Genomic DNA, 9328 nt, shown 5'->3' on the forward strand with positions numbered 1-9328 from the left:
ATCTGGTCACCCTAGTTATGGAAAAATATAATACTTAGATCAGTATACATATTATCTCAAATATCCCAGTCTGGGATTAAATTATATGAATGTGCAAATATGGCCTATTTTCAGTCTCTAATGAACCCCCGTGAATCAAAATTGCTGTGTTTTGCAGAGCCCTAGTCTTCCGCCTCAGGCATATTCAGGGCCCACTCTTGTTTGGGAAGCACCTGGCAACTCCTGATAATCCATTCCTTTGGATGGACATTCCACTTGAAAACAGGTGAGGCAGTGAAGGTATCACGGGCAGTCTGAGCATAGGGAATGGGCACTGCTCCTGAGCATCGCTTACCTTCGTAGTATCACGGTGAAGTGTGTGTTCATGAAGAACACCTGAAGCAGAGAATTCAGGCAGCAGCTCAGTCCCATATTGTACAGCCCAATGGCTCCTGTAGGGACAAGAGGAAGTGGGGCTTAAAGCTCACATGGAGGCAAGGAGAGTAAGGGATGGTGAGAAGATGGCAAATTTCCCTTTGGGCACTTTCAGCCTATTTAACATATAGGCCCAGCATCTTCACCAGGATGGCGGAAGGGTCAAATCTACTCTTACTAAGGTTGCCAATTTTGGTTGGACACATTCCTGGAGATTTCCTCACATAACATAATCTTTAAAGCTTAATCTTTCATTCCTGAAGACTCCAGGCCAATCCTAGAGGGTTGGCAACCCTATCTTACACCCCTTTAAAATTTTAGCATTGGTTTGCCTCTGACAGCTGGAGAGAGTTGGGAGGGTGCCTCCAAAAATGAGCTCAAGCCGCAAAATCTGGATCTAGGTTAGTCTGACTTTGAAACCCATTCCCCCAAATATGTGAGGGTTGTCTGGATGAGGGAGTTTAACCAGACTTCTATGGAGCTAGGCCCTAATCACAAAATTCAGATCTGGCTTAGGGTCCGTATTTCAAAGCCCTGTCACACCAGTTCAAGGAAAAAGATTCAGGGTTCCTGTTCAGGTCTGACAGTCTATCTCCAGTATTTTAACCAATTTGCCCAGTTTCAAGGAAAGAGACAAAGCTAAAGGAGAGGAGGTAAAGAAAAGTAATTTTCACTCAGAGGTGTACGAGAAACAAAAGCTTCTGTTTTCATGGGAAGTAGGGTAAAATGGGTAGAGGTGAGATGTGTTGTCCCTATCAAGCTAATCGGCTTACGCCAGAGGCAGACACTCACAGGATTTGTATTCACTGCAGTGTTACTTTGAGCTGTTGCTTGTAACTGGACTCCCATCCACACACACAAATCTCTAGCTTGAGTTGAGTGGCGCTTTAAATTTCAGCTAGCAGGCTCATCAAAGGGCATGGGTTAAAACTCAAGTGCTGCTGCTGCTGGCGCTATTATTGCAGCTGGGACTTGGCTACCCTGTTGCTAATCCAAACAGTCTGTACAGCCAGAATGTTGTTTATCACTGTGACCACTCCCTCTAAAGCTAAGCTAACTTGAGAGGAGGTAACTGGAGTATAGAGAACTTGAGTTAACACTGCAGTGAAGAAAAGCCCACAATGGAAAGGTGAATATAGTGGGTGAGAAAGAGTAACTGCATGGGATACAACAGTATCTGCATTTTAAAAAGTGAAGAAAGCTTTTGAGAGGCTAGTCCAGTGATCTACCTTGGTGATTAGGGTCCATGACCTAGAAGTGACCCTTCAGCAAACCCAGGAGCAACTTTGATGTAGTGTGGAGGAAGATGTAACCAACATCTAACCATCCTTAACTAGAAAGAAAATCTGCCCAGTTTAGGGTTTTAAAGGGAAGTAAACAGTTGGGATCCTCAAGTAGCCCTTTCCTAAAGCACAAAGCTTTCACTTGGTACGACTCCTCCATGTGTGAATTTTAGCAAAGGGAAAAAGAATAGGAGCGAGAGAGAGAATGAGGTGAGAAGGGAGCAAGAACAACATGGAGTGAATGAGACAGAAAAAGGGGGGGGGAGGTAAAAACAATTACCATTGTTTAAGTCTGCCACACCACGGAGAGCTCTTAGCTGCTTGTCACTTCTCTCCACATCTTCCTCTCTGCCCTCTTCTCCGTCTTCCGCCTTCCTCATGCTCTGATTTAGTGCGGGCTCAGACTTTCTGCTTTTTTCTGGGCAGCCAATTCCCTGGCCCATCAACAGCACAATGCAACACAAGGACTACAGTAATACAAAAGGATCTAGAGAGACTGGAAAGATGGGCAGAATATAGTAAAGTGAGATTCATCTTAGCATTTATTATACAAACGCAGAACAGTTTTCACAATGAAGAATGTTAGTAAAATAAACATGATTAACATCATTACATGTTGGCACCGCAGAAGTATATTTGCAGGGCAGTATGAGTGGAGATCACACTGCCACTGCACATCCTGTACCTGTTTTGTGGCTAAATTAAAGACCCTGGTCTGCAGGGCTGTCTGTTAGGCATCTTTCATCAACACTAAGTTTCTTTAGACACAAAGGAAAATCGAGAGAAATGTTCAGGATCCATGTAGTCTGTCTGGCTGACTGGCCTTGTCTGGTATGCCACAGTAGTATCAGTTAGTTTATAGCCACACAGATGGAATTACAGTAATTTAGTTGCCAAAAATCTTTGAACTCCTCTTTGTTTGCCTCAAATTTTTTTATATGATCAGGAAACCAGGCTAATCCTATCATTCTCAAACAATGAAAAAGCTGAAAAACATACTCTTGATATCAAGAGTGAGGAAGCCTCAACTGTTGTACTGGCACCTAGTGTAATAAAAAATTAGTACAACTTCAACATTTTCTCTACAATAGAGTAGATACTCAATCCAGCAATTGCAGCACCACTTAGTGAGAGAACTGTGAACATTACATTTCAGGAAGGCAGGATGAATGAAGGCACAGACATCTATGGAACAAAAAGTGTTGCAACAAAACAAATATTCTTTTAACAGGATGCTGGTGTGGTTGTTAAAAATAACGTTTTCTTTAATCCAGCACAAAAGGAAAACACAATACATCATTAGGTAAATTTTCAGAAGAGTTGCCTACCTCTTGCAGGCACAAATCTCAGTGGTGGCTCATTTAGTTATCTGATAGTTGTTTTTCCTGTCTTTGAAACTAATTTTTTTAAATGCTACTAATCTCTGTTGTAGAACATGGGGTGGGGATTTTCAAAGGAGCCTAAGAAGTTAGGCACTTACCTGTCTCCTTCATGCTCCTTGGAAAATTCCAGCCTTAACAGCTTAGCAAGAGAACTATTACAACTCTCATGCAGGTCAAAGGGTGCTGAGAATGTCATTACCTTGAAGAATGGGGCCTTTAGCATACACTGACGGGCTTTCAAAAAATCGCCACAATAAAGCTGCAAAGCAATGTGATGCCCTATACTGTTCATCCAGTAGCATATCTGTATAGCCAAACTCAAACATCAATCTCTGAACAGTCACAATGTAAAAAAATGTTACAACTTAATAGGAATGAGCAATTTAAAAAGCACCAATAGCAGAAAATGACTGCAGTATCCTGAGGAGGCAAGAACAGGTACTAATATAACCAGAGTATCTAGAGTAACCGGCAGCTAGAACTACATAACAATATCCAGGATACTATAGCCACAGGAGCCAGCTAGTACCAACTGCTGGAGCAAAATGATTCGTTGCATGGCTGGAGTCTGAATGCTAGGCTGGGAGAATACCATCAATAGTGGGACTAAGATGCTAAAGGACAGATTTTCAAAGATATTTATACACCTAAGCCCATTTGAAACCTAGCCCTAAGAGAAGCTTGAGCACTATGACGGACCTTAAACTCCCTCTCTCTTGTGAATGGGTAGGATTTAATCTTAGGGCTCATCTATACTAGGGAAACTTGCATCAGAATAGCAATACCATACTGATTCAAATTTCATTAGTATAGATGAGCTCTAACATTAAATCTTACCCATTCACAAGAAAGAGGGAGTTTAAGGTCCTCCATAGGGCTCTAGCTTCACTGTTAAATATGTTTAGGTGTCTAAATACCTTTTTAATATATCTATATTCAAATCTCTAGTAGAGATAGAACTTTAGCTGGGGTAGGCATAAGGACTGGACACAGCCCAAGATGGTGGCATGAGCTAGACATAGCCAGAGATGGAAGACTTTAGGCCAGTTTCAGCTAAGAGGGGAGAACTTTAGGCCAATCACAATTCAGGGGGTAGAGCAGGTGAAGAGGATTTTTAAATCTGTTATGACTCTGAAGTGGCCATAGCTGAAAGGGAGCACTTGAGAAAAGGGAGGAATACTGATTGTGTAAGGGGAAGACAATTGTGAGGATAAAATTGATAAGGAAAGCAAAGGGACCCCAGGAGAAATCTATAGCCAGCAGAGTTAAGGACAATAAAAAGGAGATTTTTTTAAAAGTATATTAGGAGCAAAAACAATCCTGACAATAGTGCTAGTCCATTATTAGATGGAAATGGTAGAATTATCAATAATACATAAAAGGCAGAAGTGTTCAATAAATATTTCTGTTCTGTATTAGGGGAAAAAACAAATGATAACATTATGGATGTTTCCATGCCACTAGTATCTCAGGAGGGTGATAAACAGAAACTACTAAAGTTAGATATTTTTAAATCAAAAGGTTCAGATGACTTGCATCCAAGAGTTTGTAAAGAACTGGGCTGAGGAGTTCACTGGATTGTTAATGTTGATTTTTTATAAGTATTTGTAAGGACATCCAGCCATGGCTGGAGCAAAAGTAGGTACAGGCTAGAGCTGGAATAGTATGACTGAACTACCAAGCATCTGTGGGAGTATCCACAACCAGGTAGTGATGCTGAGCTGACTGAAGTGGCTCCTTTCATTCGGAGTCTATATATCTGCCTTGGGGGCCATCTGGTTAGATCTTTGCTAGTGGATTGGCTGGATACTTAGGACTGAGGCTCAGAACATCCAGGCTCAGGGATAACTTATCAGGCTCAAAACACTCCTCACAGTCTTGGAATACAAGGGAAATTCCAGAAGACTGGAAGAAAGGTAATATTGCGTGAATACCAGTGACTCATGTAATTATAGGCCTGTCACACTGATATCAATCCAGGAAAAGATAATGGAGCTGCTGATACAGAACTTGTTTAGTAAAGAATTAAAGGTCAGTAATATAATTAATGCCAATCAACATGCATATACAGGAAATAGATTCTGTCAAACTAACTTGGTATCTTTTTTTGATGAGATTACAAGTTTGGTTGATAAAGGCAAGGGTGTTGATATAATATACTTAGACTTCCGTAAGGAATTTTACCTGGTACTGAATGATATTTGATTTAAAAATTAGAAAGATATCAAACTAATATTTACACATTACATGGATTAAAAACTGGCTAACTGATAAGCAGGGCCGGCTCTACCTTTTTTGCCGCCCCAAGCGGCGAAGCAAAGAAGAAAAAAAAAAAAGCGGCCACAGCAGGGCCGCCGAAGAAGAAGAAATGAAGAAGCTGCCGCCGAACTGCCACCGAGGAAGAAAAAAAGAAAAGGCTGCCGCCGAAGTTCCGCCGAAGAAGGGGGAAAAAAGAAAAGTTGGAGTGCCCCCCCTTCAGATGTGCCGCCCCAGGCACCTGCTTCCTTAGCTGGTGCCTAGAGCCGGCCCTGCTGATAAGCCTCAGTGTAACTGTAAACGGGGAATCATCACTGAGTGGGTGTGTGTCTAATGGCATCCCGAGGGGTTGGTTCTTGGCCTTAGGCTATTTAACATCTTTATTAATGACCTGAAAGAAAGAAAAAAATAAAATCATCACTGATAAAGTTTGCAGATGACACACAAATTGGGAAAGTGATAAATAATGAAGAGGACATGTCACTGGAGCGATCTGGATTGATTGGTAAACTGGGCACAAGAAAACAATATGCATTTTAATATGGCTAATGTAAATGAATACATCTAGGAACAAAGAATGTAGGCCATATGCACACGATGGAGGACTCTATCCTGGGAAGCAGTGACTGAAAAAAATTTGGGAGTCATCCTGGTTAATCAGCTGAATGTGAGCTCCTAGAGCGATGCTGTGGCCAAAAGAGCTAATGCAGGGGTTCTCAAACTGGGGGTTGTGACCCCTCAGAGGGTCATGAGGTTATTACCTGGGGGGTCGCGATCTGTCAGCCTCCACCCTCAAACCACACTTTGCCTCCAGCATTTATAATAGTGTTAAATATAAAAAATGTATTTTTAATTTATAAGGGGGGGTCGCACTCAGAGTCTTGCTGTGTCAAAGGGGTCACCAGTGCAAAAGTTTGAGAACCCCTGAACTAATGCAATGCTTGGATGCATAACCAAGGCAGTCTCGAGTAGAGAGGTTATTTTACCTCTGTATTTGGCACTGGTGCAACCGCTATTGGAATACTATATTCAGTTCTGGTGACCACAGTTCAAGAAGGACATTTATAAATTGGAGAGGGTTCAGAGAAGAGCCACAAGAATGATTAAAGGATTAGAAAACATGTTTTATAGTGATAGATACAAGGAGCTGAATCTATTTAGCTTAACAAAGAGATGGTTAAGAGATGACTTGATTATAGCCTACATGGGGAAAAAATAATGGGCTCTGCAATCCATCTGAGATTAGCAGAACACGATCCAATGGCTAGAAATTGAACCTAGGCAAATTCATGCTGGAAATAAAGCATACACTTTTAATAGTGAGAGTAATTAACCACTGTAACGATTTACCAAGGGTTGTAGTGGATTCTGCATCAGTGACAATTTTTAAATCAAGATTGGATGTCTTTCTAGGAGATATCATCTAGGAATTATTTTGGGCAAGTTCTATGGCCTGTGTTGTACAGGGCGTCAGAGTAGATGACCACAATGGTCCCTTCAAGGCCTTGGAATCTATGAATCAGTGTAGAGTTTCATTTCCAAATCACATTATGTTTTACTGGCTTCAATAGCTTTTCAAACTGAGGTTCAAAGGGATAATTTTGACCAGGCTTTTAGCAATTTGACAATTTTTATATAGTATGCAGATTCATGTACACAATGTGTTAGCAATATCCATCTGAATAAATCTGCCTACATTTTTAAGGGGAAATTTAATCTTCACATATGCCTCTTTAATATTTCACAAACATTGCACTTCATGTGAGTTAAATTTACATTTCCCCTGAGAATCATATGCATCTAAATACCAGTGATCTGATATTCACATTTTGTCTTCAATGTTCATACAAGGAAATCTCAGAATTTCTATAGTACTTTTTACCTTCCTAAATACAGGAAATCCTGGTTCTGCTTTATAAGAGGTGGAGAAATGGTTTAACTCAAGTGCTGCTAAATGTCTCCTTTCAAAATGTACTGTTTTTCAGGCTAACTATGCCTAACTGAGTCAAATTAGAAAGTTTTTAAAGAAGTGATAGTCACAACACTGACACGGGAGCTACTTATTTTCTCTCTAAATCATAAATGGATAAAGCGCACAGATTTCTCAGATCCATCTTAATTTTTACATAGACCTTAAAGACTATTAAATGAGAATCACAATTCTGTCAACACCAAAATATAACCATGCTTTTGAGGGGAAAAAATATATTTGCCATTGTCCAGTGAGAGAAGCAGCAAGATTTAGGAACTGAACTCAGGTCTAGGAGTTAGGAACACAAAAGTTCTAACCACAGTTGTCGGTGACTGGCTATAATCTTGGACAGGTCATTTAACTTTTCTATGTCTCATCTGTAAAAGAGAGAGAACATTATCAACTTCACCGACATGTTGTGAGGTTTGTTTACTTAATGTTTATGCTGCACTATATAGAATGTTTTATTATTCTTGTATATGATTTACAGATTTCTCTCTCTAGTTCAAAAGAAAGTGAACCCATAATGTTGCATATAGTTTTGTGGGGGGGGTGCATTTAATATGCTATTCTCTTAATTTCATAAGACACATCTCCTAATCTGATTTGGTGAAGAACCACAGGGGTGCTGGAAAAATGTGTATATTGGAGGTGCTAGGAGTCATTGAACCAATCTGTAAACCCTGTATATAATGGAAACCACTTCAAGCCAGGGGTGCTGCAGCACCCTTTATTCCAGCACCTATGCGACAGAGACTTTTTCAATGTCTTTCCTAGTATCCTTGACCTGTCTCTGTTCCCCACAAAAAGATTCTTTTCTGGGTTTGCTAGGGCAAAAATGTTTGTAGTTCACGTGAAACTTCATGCTGAAAATTCTACTTTTATAATGGTCACAGAATGATATGGGAATTTGAAAGAAAACGTTTCTACTAATTACAAAGTAATTCACCCCAGTGCTGTAGTAAAAACAGAAATACCGCTCATAGATCTTAATAATTCTGTGTCCCCTGAAAAGTGTTAACATATCAGTTTGGTCGTTTGTATTTTAAATAAAGTTACTTGAGAGGGGATGGAACCTGCAGGATTGCTGGCCCTCACACCCGAAGTCTGATGAAGGAGTACCGCACATTCACCTGCAGTGCAAACTTTGCTGGCTCCCTTGCCAGGGTGCCTAAACTAAGCCCTGACTGGGAGAGAACACTTACAGCGATGCGAAGGTAGATACGTTTCCATATCCTTTAAATGCTTGGTCTTTATTCTGAGACTGCCACCAAGTTATGTCAATTTGTATTGGCTTGGACTAGACGTGAGCTGACAACATAGAGAGGAAGGTTTAAAGCCGTGTGTGTGAGCCATGCATTTCTCCAGAAATTGCCGCTAAAAACAAAAGTCCAGCCATGCAAAATCGAGTATATGAACTCTGAGTGAAAAGGGTGGTACTTACTGCAGCTCTGGGGAGAAAGAAGAGCCCGGTGGACTGCTTTCTGCTTCTCTTCGGTTCCCTGAGCTAGACAGAGCTCCGATCTCAACGAGAGTCTCCCCGTGTCTGCCTGTGATATGTCCTCCCCTGCAGCCTCAGGGGGCGGCATTGCACACAGCCTTTCGTTCAGTTTTGATTTCCCACTGAACACGCTGGAAGCATAGAAAGTGAAACTCAAGAGCTGCTGCGGTGACGGTTTTATATGGACAAGATGAGGCTGCTCCTCCCTTTTCAGCCAGGCGGACACAGAAGCTAGCGGGGTGCAGTGACTCAGCTCAGAGTCTAGCTTTTAAATTAAAAGTTTGAAGGGAACCCTGGCCCGCTTCTTTAAGGTATCCCCCCACTGTTTCACACAGCACTCTCTTGCTTAGGGGAAGAATCCCAGCACAGGTACGGGGGTGAAGGGAAGGAGTCAGGAGCAAAAAGCGGGAATACAGAAAAGGGAACTTCTAAACTCTGCTGAGGCACTCGCATAGAGTCATTGATCACTGCTTTGAAATGCAGTTAGATTAAAAAACAACACTCTAAGGCAATTAGAGAG

At 41.2% G+C, this 9328-nt stretch overlaps 1 long non-coding RNA gene across 1 annotated transcript; it reads right to left on the reverse strand.

Moving 5' to 3' along the window:
* Nucleotides 1–346: 346 nt before the first annotated feature.
* Nucleotides 347–8837, reverse strand: LOC112113974. The gene is made up of 3 exons (XR_002908711.1): nucleotides 8752–8837; nucleotides 1978–2193; nucleotides 347–431 (listed from the first exon to the last, which is right to left on the reverse strand). It is a non-coding gene; the product is annotated as an uncharacterized LOC112113974 (long non-coding RNA).
* Between the last annotated feature and the right edge of the window lie 491 nt (nucleotides 8838–9328).

The sequence above is a fragment of the Terrapene carolina genome, unplaced genomic scaffold (assembly GCF_002925995.2).
Source record: "Terrapene carolina triunguis isolate 2854851 unplaced genomic scaffold, T_m_triunguis-2.0 Scaffold190, whole genome shotgun sequence".
Taxonomy (NCBI): Eukaryota; Metazoa; Chordata; order Testudines; family Emydidae; genus Terrapene; species Terrapene triunguis.